This window comes from Triticum aestivum, chromosome 3D (assembly GCF_018294505.1).
Source record: "Triticum aestivum cultivar Chinese Spring chromosome 3D, IWGSC CS RefSeq v2.1, whole genome shotgun sequence".
NCBI lineage: Eukaryota > Viridiplantae > Streptophyta > Magnoliopsida > Poales > Poaceae > Triticum > Triticum aestivum.
The window spans coordinates 25,140,410-25,157,177 of record NC_057802.1 but is presented as its reverse complement, the minus strand read 5'-3'; the positions used below and the strand labels follow the sequence as shown (position 1 = coordinate 25,157,177).

The 16,768-nt window shown below is 49.7% G+C and overlaps 1 long non-coding RNA gene across 1 annotated transcript; it reads right to left on the bottom strand.

The window, feature by feature from the left end:
* Positions 1 to 12,186: 12,186 nt before the first annotated feature.
* On the bottom strand, positions 12,187 to 15,589 carry LOC123077029 (uncharacterized). The gene is made up of 3 exons (XR_006436352.1): positions 15,050 to 15,589; positions 14,788 to 14,945; positions 12,187 to 13,468 (listed from the first exon to the last, which is right to left on the bottom strand). It is a non-coding gene; the product is annotated as an uncharacterized lncRNA (long non-coding RNA).
* Positions 15,590 to 16,768: the final 1,179 nt, after the last annotated feature.

The following is a 16,768-nucleotide window of genomic DNA, read 5'->3' as shown; positions in this document are numbered from 1 at the left end:
CCGCATATCCCATGAGTAGTTAGCTAATTGCTAATAATGCATATATACGCCCTTCCGGAATGTTCTTGCCTCATTTGGTTGGATCAGTTGTTGGAACGATTAATTTCTCATGCAAGGCCATCTCAAAGGCGTGCATTCTGGGAATGAATTTGTCGCATATATCTCGGGGTGCACTTGGCAAGATTAGTATGTATCTTCGTTCAAAAATTCAAATAGTTGTACATAGAACAAAATAATAAAAGTAGTGATTATGATTTCTAAAGATGGTAGTAACATTTCCCTCACACCGATAACTTTACTCGGAAAATAGGCAGCGTTGTCACGGGTGTGTTTGGTTAGTGCCCACATTGTCCTTACAAAATATTTGAAATAGTTAGAGCATCTCCAGCCGCGCCCCAGGAAGGCCTCTCCAGGCGATTTTTTCGCGCCGGCGCTGAAAAAACGGCCCAGTCGCGTCCCCAGGAGCCCGATTTTCGCCGGCCTGGGCCGAAATCAGCGCCGGCGGACCCAGGCCGAACCCGGCGCGCTTGGGGGCGCCCGGGGGCGCCGGGGCGAGTGGTTTTGGCGCGAAAAAGCCGCGGGCCAACCGCGTCAGCGACACCACGCCTTGCCTTCCCCAAACGCCTCGGTTCCCGCGGAGAATCAATGGCAAGGCCGCCGCCGCCGGTCAGCCTTGCCATTGATTCCTCAAGGGCGGCGCGTCACGGGACGGCGCGCCGACGCCTCCCCTCCCTCGCACGCGTACACACAGGCGCGGCGCGCCTATATAAGCCGGTGGCCTCGCTCGCCTGTGGCCACACCAGCCCAGCCCTCGCCGCCGAGCTATACCTCTCCTGAGCGCCGCCGCCGAGCCTTCCCTCTCCCTCTCCCGAGCGCCGCCGCCCAGCCCCTCCCTCTCCCTCCCCTCCCCGATGGCCGAGCGTTTCCCCGGAGACGAGGCGGCGGCCAACGGCTTCAGCCGCCGCACGCTCCGCGAACAGGAGTCCTGACTCCTATTCCAGGCGAACATCCCGGCGTCGCCGGACATGCGCGCCGGGCCGACGGGCTGGAGGCTCAGCAACGGGGGAGTGCCCATTCCCCCGTTGCCCGACGCCGTGGCCAAACCCTCCTACTTCGCCGACGAGGTCGACGTCGTGTGCGCCTCCCTCACCGACGCCCAACTCTCCCTCCCCCAGTACGCCGCCGACAACCACGCGGCTTGGGCGGCGTACTTCGAGCGCCGTCAGCAGCAGCGGATGGCGTCCACCAACGGCGCGCCGGTGGTCGGCGGCCTGAAGAACAGCGAGGGGCGCCACCTGTGGTGGGGCGTCCCCGGCCGCACACTCGAGGGCGTGCTGACGCACCTCGAGGGCGGCAACGACCCGCCGTTGGCGTACCCCCCGGCGAGGGCGGCCGCCCCGGCGCACCACCGACGCGACAGGCCATGGGCGCCAAGGAGGTTCGGCTCCTCCTCTTCTTCCTCCTCCTCGCGCTCTTCCTCGCACTCCTCCGGCACTCCGGCGCTGCTCGGCGTCAAGGCCGAGCCCGCGGCGGAGACGCCGCTCGGCCGGCGCACTCGCAGCGCCGGCATCGTCATCAACGAGGGCGGCCGGCGCGCCTCCTCGTCGGCTCCTCCTCCGCGCTTCGTCAAGCCAAAGACGGAGCCGGGGCTCGCGCCGGTGAAGGCAGAGCCGGGGCTCGCCGCCGTGAAGACGGAGCACGGCGAGGTCGAGCGCGACGACGACGCGGCCCTTGAATGGGCACGCCAGGACTCCCTCAAGATGGCGAGGGAGCGCCAGTGCGCCGCCCTGCAGCGCTTCGCGGAGCGCCGCCGGGGCCGCGACGAAGGAGGAGTCGTCGTCATCGACGACAGCGACGACGACGACGCGCCGCCGCCGCCACCAGTCCGCCATGGCGACGCCGGGTCCAGTAGGGGCGCCCGCGTCAAGGAGGAGAAGGCCGACGACGAGGATGGCGGCGACGACGGCGACTACTCGGTGTTCAGCCAATTTCTTTTAGATTAGTTTATTATATATTTGCTATGTAATGAAAATCGGCGAACTTTGTCGAAATATATGCCCAAGTTGGCCGAAATTTGTCGTGTTTAGCCGAACTTCGCCGAACTGTGCCGAAATTTGCTATACATTTTTAATTTTTAAACGCGCCTGGGGGCGGCCCTGGAGCCGGCGGCTGGGGACCAACTCGCCCCAGGCCCATTTTTTGTGCCGGCTCACCCCCAGGCGGCGATTTTACGCGCACCCTAGGGGGCCAACGGCTGGAGATGCTCTTAGCTTGCAAACTTTTTTGCCACATAATTCCTCACCCTCGTTTTTTTTGCGGGGATTTTCCTCACCCTCGTTTGGCCAACTATTTGGCAAAAATGTGTGAGAGGAAGGGGTGGACACCTATTGATAACTAAATTTTTGACTGCAAACCAAACAATGACCAATATTTTGATAGGAGAGTGGTTTTTCAGCTCCCGGGTGCCTAGGCACCCTCGATGAACAGTAAAATTAAAAAAAATGTAAAACTTTGCAACATAAAAGATGATCAAACTTTGTAGGCGCTTGCAAGTTTTCATGCCAAAAAACCTTTCTCTGCATGATATTTTGGCATGAAAACTTACAAGAACCTACAAAGTTTGATCATCTTTGATGTTGCAAGGTTTCAGATTTCGTTTTCTTTTTTCTTTTTCTTTTACTGTTCATAGAGGGTGTCTAGGCACCCGGGAGCTGTCACACCTTTCTCTTTTGATAGGCAGCCAATTGTTATGGCAGGGCTAGTATGGGCAGAAAACCAAACAGACCCATGTTTTAGCTTGATATTTCGCGGCAGATTTACTTTATTATTTCAGGGAAAATTCACATATTTTTGTCTGCCAAGAGGATTTATTTCTGATATTAACCTCACACTTAGAAATGAGAAGCTTCAACGTGCTTGAAATATTGCATACATGTTGCAATTCTTTTGGTCTTGATATTTTGTCTACGCAAAGCTCATAGCAGGTAGAGTCCCCTCAGATCTCACCCGGTGCCGTTATCATAAGTATTGCTCACGGTACTATATTATTGGACGACCAGGCAAGCTGATAATTAATAATTTATCCATGAAACATCCAGGTTTGTGCATAGCAACTACAATAATTTGGTGAAATGTTGCTCCCAAGAAGGTATACATGACATGCATGCACTTAACCTCCTTGACTCAAACTGAAACAAGCTTAATGGCCTGTTTTTTTAACTGTTCGAGGAGCCACTTTAGTTTAGTGCAAATTGGCTCGGTTGTTCTTTTATTAGTCCAAATGTCGGTGAGACCCCGTTTACCCCGCCATTGGAGGCCGTGTAAGAATATGCTAATCCTGTGACCACTTGCTGTGCTTTCTTCAGGCTTAACGTCCAGGTTCAGGCCGTCCATGTAAATTATTGCTTGGAACAGCTCAATTACTGCTGATCATGGTGCTAGTTGCTGTACTAGGACCAGTAAGCTCTGAATTCTGGGCGGTTTCCTGCAAACCACAGATGTGAAAACCGCGGCACCGCTACCTTCACAGCTCCCGCAGCCAGTGGCGATTCTACTAAGGGGGCTTCAATAGACTTAAGCCTACCCTCAAAAAAGACTATTACTATTTAGCCACCTAAACATATTGCTTGACAATTGTATTAAGGTGGCAGCGGCAGCCATCAAGCGTTGGCGGTGTCCGTCTTCAGAAACCGAAAGGAAATTCAGTATACAGAATCGACCAGACAGAAATGTGCGATGATGTATCTGCATGAACTGCGCAAAAATGTCGGTCAAGTATTGTAGTTTTATGGTCTCCATACCATAAACCAGCATCACAGGATGAGCATGGTTAGTTAGCTCTTAGCAATAACAACTTTCGAGAGACTTGTTTGCAAGATACAATGCTTTAGATGATGAGCATGATGCGACCAGATAACATTTCAAAGTGTCATTTTTTTTTTTTTTGCTAAAGCTCGTTTATTGCACCTCTCCTACACCGCAGCTCATGCAATATTGAGTCAAACAGTGTAAAAGTATCATCACTATCAGACAAGTTCAGAGATATGGAAAAAAAATGTCGGGGAGATAGGCCAAAAACTGGGAGCTAATTGCACAAAACCACCACATTTGGGGCTTCGTTTGCGGAAAACTACCTGGTCGCTAATTTTTTTAAAAATCACCGCGCATTCAGTAATCTTTTTTGCAAAAAGCACTGATCGAGTGATTTAGCTCGTTTAATCACTTTTTGACAAGTGGGGCCGGATTATCAGGAGCTGACTTGGCAAAACATTTACAAACACCCCCTTAGATCTAAAAAATAAAAGCAATCAAGCCCCTCCCCCTCCCCCTCCCCCTGCGGACAGCACCTCCTTCCTCAGGCGTAGCAGCAGGTGGGCACACCAGCTGGCGAGCCATGCGACGGTGCCAAAGATGTCCCCGCACGCGCTGGCCATCTTCGCAACCACGAGGGCCAGTAGCGCACTGTCGGCGGTGCCCACGAGCCTCCACACGCCGAGCCGCGCCACCTAGTCCTCCTCTAGCACACGCCACAACGTGGATCCAGGCAAACGGCGGCAGGGTTGACCGACGCCGCGGTCACGGCCATCCTCTTCCTCTCCGCTCTGTCAGCCCCCGCATCCTGCCTCACCGGCATCCCGCAACCCCGGCTGGATGAGGAGGATTGTAAGGACATCCGGGTGCCCACACATGGTAGCGAGGTGCAGCGTCGTGCCCCGATGTGCCGCCTCGCCCATGTCAGTGCCTCTGTCCAACAGCAGCAGCCGCGGCGCAATGCCGGCGCCGCTTCTGCAAACTTGCCGCCCCCACTCCTACTCCCTGCGCCTGCAGTCCGCTCCTTCTCCGGCGCCGTCTAGGAGTCGATGTGGTCGGGCTGGCCCGACCACCCCAGCAGCGACGCCCACCCTTGGATACCGACGCCCAAGAAAATGCCCACCACTTGCCGCCCCCGCTCCCCGGCGCCCTAGGATGGAGGGAGAACGTAGCGCGGTTCCTGGCGCGGCTGCCATTAGAGGAGGGAGGGGGAGGGGCTTGATTGCTTTTGTTATTCTAGATTTAAGGGGTATATATAAATGTTTTGCCAAGTTAGCTCTCCACAATCCGGCCCCACTTGTCAGAAAGTGATTAAAAGAGCTAAATCACTCGATCAGTGCTTTTTGCAAAAGGATTACTGAATGCGCGGTGATTTTTGCAAATAATTCGCGACCAGGTAGTTTTCTGCAAACGAAGCCCCAAATGTGATGGTTTTGTGCAATTAACTCAAAAACTGGCAATCCCTGTTTTGTTGCAACCACAGTTCAGAAATCCGTCTTGCACAGGATGGCCTTAATAGATGCCTCGACCTGAAACAAGCCTGCAGAACGCTATGATTAATCCGTTGGTCGCCTTAGTTTAGTCCAAATTGGCTTGGCCTCAAACATGCTGTTCCTTTTATTAGTCCAAAGGTCGGTGCAACCCGCGTTTAAGGCGTCATTGGATGCTGCGTAAGAAACACTTATCCTGCTGTAATTGCTGCACCCCCAAGATTCACGTCCAAGTTCAGCCCACTGTACGTTGTAATCTATATATAGCCTGGGGGACAGCTTCAGTGAGAATTTTTGTGCTAGCTGCTGTACTTTGACTAGTAGCTCTAAAGTTTGGCCAGTTGTTGCAAAGCCCAAGTATGAAACCTGCAAAATCAAGGGCCCTATGCTAACCTCTAAAATGGGGACAAATTGTAATAATGGAGTGGATGCAACTGGCAGATGCAGAGCACGGTCATGTAAGGTCATGTTGGCTTTCTAGAGTGCGCCGCTCTGCTGTCCGCATGGTGGCTGCGAGTCCACATCTGCCGCCGGCTGCCTTGGCGAGGCTGGTGGGGAGCTGCATGATGTCCCCTCGTGGCTCGTCGGCTTTTGGCGGCGCGGATGACCTTACATCCATGATCCGTGTGGTTTCATTTCTTGGATCGATGGTGGCGTTCACACCACGGTTGTGAGCGATTGAGCGTGAGCAGTTGTCACCAAAGGCTGCAACACACGTGACTTGGTTTAGGGGTGCTCGTCGACGACGCCGGGTACCAGGTCTTGAGCTCTATGGTGAAAACCCTAATTCTGACCTTAGGTAGTTGTACTTGTACTACCTGGTAATATGGTGTTTACACGTCATTTTCCTGGTTGAAGGCTTTGCTTGGAACTTGCTCGACTTGTTCTTCGAGGTGAAAACCCTTTTCATGGTTAGCTACGTACAGCGACGACAACCTTTGCATGTCGTTCTCTTTCTGATGGCGTTCGCTTTTAGGAGACCTTAATCATGGTCTTTCTGATGTCGTGTGCCGTTGATCACTTTTGCGGTCCTTTTGCTATTAAGGATAGTGGAAGATGCTTATGCTTATTGTTGTGTGTTGTTGACCATTTCCTAAGGCATTTTGGTGTCATCCCCTTTTATTTTACTGTTCCCTTTTCTCTTAATGATATGGTTGTATGCATCCTCAACGCCTTGACTCGTTCTTAACAATATATTATTGCAAAGGTCGGGTGTAATTGGTATCAGCTTAGTATAGCATCGTAATGACTTGCAAACACTGAAGCACCATGGATCGGTTAGGAATGGCATGTTACTGCCTTAACCCGCCGTGTGATCATATCCAAAGATGACCATTCTTTTGTCATGCATTTGTAGTTAAATAACTCACCCTACCTAACCATCATGTGTGGATTGCGATCTTAGCGCAACTTATTTGGTCAGGTTTAAGTCCTAGACATGACATTAGTGCTCGCATTTTCTTAGATTTATTTATTTTAGGATTAGCGGGTTTATTTTTTCAGTGGTAACCAATGTACCCGTTGATATATAGCAAGACGCCTATGATAACTTCGTGAATTCTGAAAATTTGCCGGCTCATTCTCTCAGTGCTCATAGGGATAGCATGTGCCTGTATGAGTTCATAAGGGTGGGTATATGTACATATTTATGAGTGTTCTGCGTCTGTATTGTGTTTTGCAAGAACAATTCTTTCTGAAAACTTTTGCAGAAACTGCACAGGACGACCCGTTTAGTTATCCTTGGTCTTTAACTGCAGCGTAGCAACTTCCCAGCTTTCTAGGCGATTGTCCCCAGCTGGAGCGTCATAGAATCTGCTGCACCCTATTACAATGTCTCGTCGGGTTTTTATACATGCAAGTAGGCAAAGATGTAAGGATCATGTGAGAGAGTAATCTGTCGTTTTGTGCCATTTGGCCATGACGTCCTTCCTATATGAGCATGGCAATGCCATAGCAGAGGCAGATCCACGTAGTATAGCAGCAGTGGATGTGCAGCGCAGGAGACCTCCTTCCTTCTCACCGCCTAGCTAGCTGCCTAGCTCAACCATCACCGTCCTGCTCAGCAAGGATGAACAAGGTTAAGAAGAGCCATGGCGGCAAGCACAAGGGGGCAGAATCGGGAGGAGGAGGGATCAGCAGGATGCTGAGGCGACATACGGCCAGGCTCTGCATCATCCGGCAATGCGTCGCCATGCTCCTCTGCTACCATGACTGACGTGTGACCCTACATGGGTGTTCTGTTATTCCTTTGTTCTACTAGTTTGTAGTTGTAGCTAGGCTAGGTTTGACAGGTCCTTTGGTGTGTACTTATATGTTGGATGGAGGGCTGTTGAAGTTTTGTGTGGTTTGGTTCTCCTAAGTCCTGCAACGGCAAGGATGTGCATGTATCTGAGATGTTAAGCCTTGTCATCTTTGTTGTGAGTGCTAACTAGTATTTGTCTTCTTGATGACCTCGCCCTAGCCCCCCCCCCCCCCCCCCCCCCCGGTCGTCTCCTCCGAGGCGACTCGGGGGCCTACCCTAGCCGCCACACTTTAGCCCCCTCCCCTCCCTTCCCCCCCTCCGCCGCCGCCAGAGGAGCACCTCGGCGAGCCCGCGCGGCTCTGATGAAGATGGCGGCGGGGATCTCGGCGGCTTCACCCTGTGTGGAGGGCCTCGGCTTCCGGGGCGGCAGCCCCAGACGGCGGCGCGCGACGTGGCCTGTGCGGCGGGTGGCGTCGGCGGGTGCAGGTGTGCCGCTTCCCTGACCGTGAGGGCGGCGCGGAGGCGGCAGGCGACGGCTGCTGCGGCGACTCCTCGCCAGTCGTTTGCGCCCTGAAGAAGTGGCGTCTTCAACCTCGATCTACTCCGATTCGCGCTGATCTCAGCCTCTGGCGGCTCTGGTCGCTGGATCTCGGTGTCGGGTGCGCAGATCTGGTGCTTGGGGCAGATCCGGGGGAAACCCCTGGCCGACGCGGCGGCCACACCGAAGGCGACGCCTTTGTGCGTCGTTTACCTTGTTGGAGGCTTCGGTCGGACTCCTCCTCCTCCCATCTCGTCCAAGAGCTCAGGTGAAAGCCTCAGGTCCCCTTTTCCTGGCAACAACGGCATTTTGGTGGCGTGTTCCTTCCTGAGGGTGTCGTCCGGGGATGACTCGAGTGGTGGTGGAGTTGGGTGTGGTTCGAGGGCGGCATGTGGTGGCCTGATTTCATCAACGGCATCCTTCTCTGGTCCAGGTGCGGAGGGTTCTAGCCGCTGGTTCGAGGGGATTGGGGTCCCTGCCTCCATGCCGGCGGTAGGCCTTCGGCGTGGCGATTCCTATCCTTGACCAGGGGCATGGTGTCGCATCCTTTTGGCCTTCTCTGAGGTTTCAGCGTCTGCGTCCAATAACTCTCGTTCGGTGTTTTGCCGTGCTGCTGCCAATGACGGTGTTTTGGTGGTCGGTTCTCCGTTTCATGTGGGTCTGTCCCTTGTGCCTCTCCTTTGGCAGTCGGGGCACTCTGATTTGGATTCTAGGGTGAATCACTCCGTCGGCCGCCGGTGCGGCACCCGTCGAACCCGGGTGGTAGGGTAGGGGCCCTTTGCGGCGGCGGAGTCAGATCATGTTTGCCCTGTTTGATCCCTTTGGTGGCAGCCAGCGACACAAATCCTGAATGGTGGTGCCCCCCTCCTGGCGCCTCCGTAGGTTAGCTAGTTATTGGCTTTGCATCGTTCGATGGCAAGAGCGGTGTGTGCTCTTTGCCTTCGAGTTGTTCTGCCGAGCACATTGTATCTTTTTCTTTCCACTTTCCTCTTTCTTGTTGTAAGTTGCAGTCTTGTACGCCTGGCCGGTTGTTGGCTTTGTTAATTCAAAGCCGGGCTTTTCTTAAGCCTTCGTTCCAAAAAAAAAAAATCTTTGTTGTGAGTTTGCTCCATCAGTGATGGAAGGTCTCAAGAAAAAAGAAAAGGTTATTTGTCTGTTCGCATCATCCCATTGTATGATATGTACTTTTGAAGCTTAATTATGAGTCTCTGACTAGTTGCTAATGCATATATGCGTCCTTTCGGAATGTTCCTTTTTCGTTCAATTCGATCCGTTGTTGGAACGATTTCGCATGCAAGGCCATCTCAAAGGCATGCATTTTCGGAATGACTTTGCGGTGATATCGACGTGGAACTCGAAAGAGTAGTTTGTGTCTTTGTTCAAAATTCAAATATTTCTACATGCAACCAAATAAAAGTAATTATTATGGCGCCGACAGCTTTACTCGGAAAATTTGGCGCGTTGTTTCCTGTTTTAGCTCAATATTTCGGGGTAAATTTAATCTGTCAGCTCAATATTTCAGGCCCAATTCTCATATAATTTTTTTCTGCAAAAAGCTTTATTTCACATAATAACCTCACACTTAGAAGCAGAAAGTCTTATCTTATGAGTTGCACAATTTGCAGACACACTGAGCGACTGTCTACACTATACACACAGCTCTTTGCTTATGGGATCCCCTAAAGAAAACTCCTCGCTCATGGGACTACTGGCGCCATTCTGGCAGTGTAATACAAATCAGTTTGTCGAGGAAATATATATCCAGCTTACATTTTGGGTAAACCGAGCAGAACTGGACCACAGAAATGAGAAGCTTCAAGGTACTTGCAGTATTATTTGATGAAATGTTGTTCCTAAGAAGGTACTGTACATGATATGCATGCACTGAACAGCCTTGACTATACCTGAAACCAGCTTAATTACATGCTTTGTTAAACTGAGGAGTCACTTTAGTTTAGTGCAAATTGGCTCTGCTGTTCTTTTACTAGTCCAAAGGTCGGCAAGACCTCGTTAACCCGCCATTGGAGGCCGCGTAGGAAACGCTTATCCTGTGACCACTTGCTGTGCTTTCTTCAGGCTTAACGTCTAAGTTCAGGTCATCCATGTAGATTATGGCCTGGAACAGCTCAATTACTGCTAATCATGGTGCTACTTGCTGTACTTGGACAAGCAGCTCTGAATTCCGGGCGGTTTGCTGCAAACCACAGATGTGAAACTGCGGCGCTCTGTCTTCAAAGCTCCCGAAGCGGCAGGCGCCAAGCGTCGAATGGAAATTCGGTCTACGGAATCGACCAGACAGAAACATGCAATGAGGTATATATCTGCATGGACTGCACTAACCCGTCGATCTAGTATTGTGGTTTTCTGGTCTCCAGACCATGGACCAGTAGCACAAGATGAACATGGTTAGTTGGCTGTAATGATCATCCGACAGGCTTGCGACAAATGATGTAGAATCCTGGTGAAATGACTTGTTTGCACATGATGTTGTGATGAACATGATGATGTTGCACATATAACATTTCACAGTATCAAATTCTTTGACTAAAGCCCGTTTATGACACCTCTCCTACTCGCTCCACTTATGGTCATCTGCAGGAGACAAGTTTAGACATTTTTCGACAAAGGGTGAAATTTTATTGGCTCAAAATGAAGCATCAAAAGAATACAAACACACAATGAGCATACACCCAGCCTCTGCATAGCTAAGATGCACACAGCTAACAGCAACACACGCACGCAAAAACACGCCATCAAATAGCAAAGTCATGTAAGACCAAAGCTATGCATGGGCGAGGAAAAAAAAAAGAAACCCCAAAGCGATCAGATCCGCGATCGGCAAACTATATTAATGACCTTATCCGCACCGACCATCTCAGACATCACACAGACAATGAGGCTCTTCAACAGCAACGCCTTCAGGAAGGGAGCAACACTCAAGTGTCGTCGTCACCGGATCCAACCACCCAAAGTCTGAATCTAGGTTTTCACCCCGAAGAACCACTCTGAGCATATCCGAGCAATGCCTTCAACAAGGTAACGACATAAAAACATCGTCATTGCCAGGTATAACCAACTCGGTTGCACCTAGGTTTTCACCCCAGAGCTCGAGAGCATGTGCTCAAGTAGCACAACCATCAAAGTCACTCATGTGTCGTCGCCACCATTTTTCCACGATCCCAGCAGCTACATGCTTGCGCGATGCGCGACTGAAGCACTGCACAATCATCCCTCTGCGTCAAGTCGTCGTTGATAGTTTGCTTCTCCCTGTCGAAGTCAACCATCGGGTCTAAAGAGAGGAACCCTCACAATGACCTTTCGATGGTCACTGCAATCCGTTGCGAGGCCACCACCGCAAGCCGAATGTCACCAAGGACCTACATCGACAGCGAAGCAAACCACCACAGACTACCACCTCGCCGAAGAGAGCCATGGCCAAAGGAGGCGGGTCGAAAAACCCGGCACGGGTGTAGTCCACCAGTGGAGAAAGCCGTCATCACCGGCTGCAACACACCTGGGCATAGCTGCCACCATCGGATGAGGCTTCCTTGTGATGCATCCGCACTCCACAACCTAGGAGGAGTTGGTTGGCGAGCAGCCGCAGCAGGCAGCCCCTGTCCAGATTGGATCTGAGAGAAGCCTGCCGCACCAAGGCCATGCACGGGACAATTACAAACTCCAGTTATGGTCCATGTACTGCAGGAGCTTCTTCAGCCAGCAGAGGAGGCCACACACCAGCCGCAGCACCGGCGAACACAGATCAGCGAGGGGTTCCCCACGAGCACCGCAAGATGGCGCCGGATGGAGAGAACTGCCCCGCCGCCGCCGAGCGCCGCGCAGGGCTTTGCCCCGGCTGCACTGGCCGGCGGCGGCGAGGGGTGAAGGGAGGACGAGGGGGTGGTTTCGCTGGAGGTGGAGGTCGCCGCCCGTGTCGCCCGATAGGCAACGCGGGGGCCTGAGCGTTTTTTCGGATCGAGATGAGGCCGTTCACACTAAGTTCAGACATATAGTTTAGAAGTGCATTAATTGTCTGTATCCAAGGATGTTTGCATTTTCAGAAATGACAAAAAATTGGTAATCCCTGTTACGCTGAAAATATCATTTCTCAGAAATTTCTCTTGCACAGAATGGATGCCTCGACCTGAAACAAGCCTGCAGTGCTAATTGGCTTAGCCCCAAACGTGTTGTTCTTTTTATTAGTCCAAAGGTCGGCCCAACCCGCGTTTAACAGGCCATTGGTCTTGGTCCTGCCCTAATTGTTGCACTGCCTCGAGGATTACTTTTTTTAGATCACCAGAGTTATTACATCGAGGCCAGCCTCTACCTGCCAATCTGTCAGCAGTCCAGTCTCCACGATTCACGTCCATGTTCAGGCCACCGTTGTAATCTATAGCTTGGGTGGACAACTTTTTTTTTAGGGGATCTTGGGTGGACAACTTAGGTGGTACTCCCTCTGGAAAGAATTATAAGACGTTGAGGGATTTTCAGACACAGCCGACAAAAGTGCAAATAGACAATTATGCCCTTGATTTGAATTTCAAACCAGTCGTCTTCTTCCTCACGTCCCCGCATCAGCCCCGCATCCAGGCGCTCGTCCTCGCCGCCCAGCTTCGGTCCCCAGGCCGCGCCCAGGCGCTCGTCCTCGCCGCCCAGCTTCGGTCCCCAGGCCGCGCGCAGGCCATCCTCTCCGTGCCTAGGCCCTCCCAGCCTCGCCCAGGCCCTCCCTTGCCGCGCCAGGGCGCCCTCCCTTGCCACTGCACCCAGGGAGCCCTCCCTTGCTACTCGCCTAGCTGATCCCCGCTGCGCCCACCTTGCTGCTCGCAGGTGCTCCCCGCTGCATCCACCTTGCTGCTCGCCCTGGTGCTCCTTGCAAGAATTCAGCAACATGATCAACAGCAAGAATTCATCATAGCAGCTGGATCAAGGAGTACAACAACAGCAAGAATAAATTCTCATCATAGCACAACAGCAGTTCAGGAGATCACAGGTGCACAACAGTAGGAAGAGCAGATCAGCAGTGTACAATAGCAGGTGTAAATCAACACAGGAGTACAATTTCTCAGTACAACAGCAGGTGCAAATCAGCACAGGAGTACAATTTCTCAGTACAACAGCAGGTGCAGGTCATAAAGTACTCCTTGATCATAGCAAGAGCACCAACAAGAGGAAAAGTGGAGCACCAGCACAACAGTGGAGTACTCATCATGCAGGAGTAGCACAAACAGGAGAATTTCTCATCATAGCAAGAGCACCGATAAGAATTTCTCATCATAGCAGCAGTAGCAAGAGGAAAAGTAGAGCACCAGCACAACAGCAGTAGCAACAGTACCTGAACATCACAACAGCAACATCACAGTATGGTGCTTCCAGATCTGAACTGCTCACCACCTGCAGAAGAAGATGTTGATGTGAATATGACCCAAGAAGATGAAGCAGATCTCCAAGAAGAAGCTGCAGCAGGAGGTACTCCATACACATACTCCTTGATCATGTTTCCAATTGATCATGTACTGTTTGTAACTGAAATTAAACTTGCTGAAATACTCCTTAATCGTGTACTGTTTGATTAAACAGTGAAATTGCACTAATTACTCCAGGGTATAGTACTCCTAATTTTGTGTATTTGCAGTATAAATGAACTTGTATAGCAGTGCATCTTCTTTTAGTTGTTGGCATATGCATATGCATCCTACTCCCGATGTTGTACAGGAGTACTCCTGATGTTGGCATATGCATATGCATCCTACTCCTAGTGCTTTAAATGAGAGTAACCAAGTCAAGTGTACTCCATTGTCAAGCTCTGTCAAGATCTGCCTCTGTTCATTACACTTGAATTATGACACTTGACACAGGGGCCAACAGCATATACTCGATGATACTGCTCATATGTTAGCAGTTTCTTTGCTTGTTGTTAACAAGATTTTGCTAGACTGATTAGCTTATCCAAGAGCATGATTTGCTGTTCTACAATGATTGGCTAGAATGACTAGCAGGATTAACCCAACCATGATTGGCTTATTCAAGATTTGCTAGAATGATTTTTCACCATAGATTTTCAAGATCATTATTGGATTATCTTGCTGATATGATCATGGTTGAAATGAATTTAGTTGAATTGATTTTTCATAGCTTTCTTATTCTACCACAGTTTCCCTAATTTTCCTATTTTTCTTTTGCTGTTGTAAGTGTTCATCAAATACGAAGGCAAAGAAATTCACTAACAGATGAGCAGAGATATGCTGCTTACATGGCAATGCTTACGTTGAATATGAGTAGGGGTGGCAAGTTCAAAAGAACTGACAAGAAGGATGTTGCTCGAATTTTTCAAGCTGATATTCAACTTATTCAGAGAATCTGGAGGACAGCAGAGCGACAAAAAGAACTTGGTAGGGGTGTATTCAACATTATTTATAGCGTATTACAGTAGAGCATTTTGCTCTACAACTTGTAAACTTGCTCAACTGGACTCCTAAATGAAATCCTACTTTGAGCAAGAACTCTAACTACTCTTACAAGGAGTACTTTCAGACTTCCAGTAGAGTACTCTAACTGCTCCTAACAGAAATCCTACTCTGAGCAAGCACTCTAACTACTGCTTGTACTCTACTACTCATATTAATCTAGCAGCACCAGAAGATATAGCAGCACAAGCACAAGCACTCTAGCAGTACAAGCAAAAGAACATGGGAGTACAAACAGCAACTCACTGTCGTCGGAGAGGAACCGCGGATCAGAATGGTTAAATGATTGTCCTTTCTTCTGCAGAAATTGAATGGTTAAGTGGTTGTCCTTTCTTCTACACCAATTTTGGGATGCTGAGCATCTTCTTTGGGATTGATCCTTGAATTGATTGTTCTCCACGTTCCTGTGAACATTCACATAATCAACATTCAGGACAAGGCATGCGAGAAATTCAGTCAGATCTCTGTTTCATCATCATCAGAGAGGAGCAAGTTTGCAATACTCAACAAGCATGCGGCAAGCAATTAGATCTACAGAGAGGAATGCTCAGCGACGGCGCCGACGTCCTCCTGCTCCTCCTCCACTCGTCATACTCAGCAGCAGATGGAGCGTCGCCTGCACCATGTCACTGCCGCCTCCGCTCCTCCTCATCTAAAACAGCCGCTCGCTCGTGCTCCTCCCGCCCCTCCCCCTCGTGCTCACAGTGAGACGACCAGCCGCTTCAGACCCAGCCGTCGGCATAGCTCCTCCCACAAGCTCTCGCCTCCCCTTCAGTAAAAAATCAAACTTTGTGGCGACCTTGCTGGTGCAGGCGATGCGGGCGAGAGTGAGAGGCGACGGCACCAGTGAAGGCAGCCCGGACGACGCGGGGGAGAGGGAGGCGAGAGGCGACGACACTGGCGAGAGGGAAGCGAGCAGCGACGACGCGGGTGATAGGCAAGCTAGCGGCGACGACGTGAGCGTCGGAGGCGAGACGAGCTAGGGATTTCGTCGGAGGCGAGAAAAGGGGAACAAGCGAGTCGAGCGAGAGGGAGGGGAATGAGTGAGTGGGAGGAGTGAGTGACGAGGGCAAAATTGGAAACTGAAGATATTTCGTAGCTTTACGAGAAATGAACGTGGAACTCTAAAACGTCTTATAAATCTTTCCAGAGGGAGTAATATTTTGTGCTAGTTGTTGTACTTTGATCAGTACTTCAGTAGTTCTGAAGTTTGGGCAGTTGTTACAAAGCACAGCTCTGAAACAAGAGCAGATTTTACAAAGCCCCAAAAACAATATCAAATGTGATCCAAAACATCTGAAAATTTTGCGGCATGAAACACGATCAAATGTTTGACGTTGTTGCAAAATTTCATCCACAAATAACATTAGCTCTCTACAGTAAAAATAGATATGAAGATAAAGCACATTTACAAAATTAAATAATAAAAAGGAAAAGAAAAAAAACAAACAAACGAAAAATGAAAAACAGGGGCGCCCTGCTCCGTACATGGACCAGCCAAAATACGTGCACGTTTGGCCATCTTGTGTCGGCCAACGCGCAAAATAGGGGCGGATCCTTTTCCGTGTGCGAGTCAAACGCGCAAAATAAACGAGAGCGACCGAACTTGCACCCCCCGCCCGTTTAGTCTATTTATGTCTGTCTTCTTTCATCTTTTATTGTTTCTTTGTTTTCCTTTTTCTTTTTATTTATCATTTTCTTTTTCTGAATATCACATTTAAAAAGAATCATAAACTTTTTAAAAATTTCAAAAGTTTATTCGAAATCGAGATCAATTTTCAAAATTGTAAACAAAATTTAAAATTTATGAACATTTCTAAAATTTGGTAACAATTTTTTAAATAAGTGAACCTTTTTTCGAGTCCATGAACATTTTCTGAAAGTTGCGCATATTTTTCAAACTCATGGACATTTTTCAAAATTCATGAGCATTTTTTAAGTCAGGAACATGTTTTTTAAATTCGTGAACATTTTCAAACTCGTGATTTTTTTTAAAATATTTAATATCTTTTGGACTTCACAAGCATTTTCTGAATTCGTGAGCATTTTTTGAAAGTCGTGAACATTATTTTAATTTTACGAAAGATTTCTTCAATTTGCGGGTTTTTTAAAATTCATGAACATTTTTGTAGAATTAATGAACATTGTTTCTTTTGCGAGACAGGAACATTGTTATTGAATTCATGAACATTTTTTGAAATCAAAAAATATTTCCAAAATTACAAAA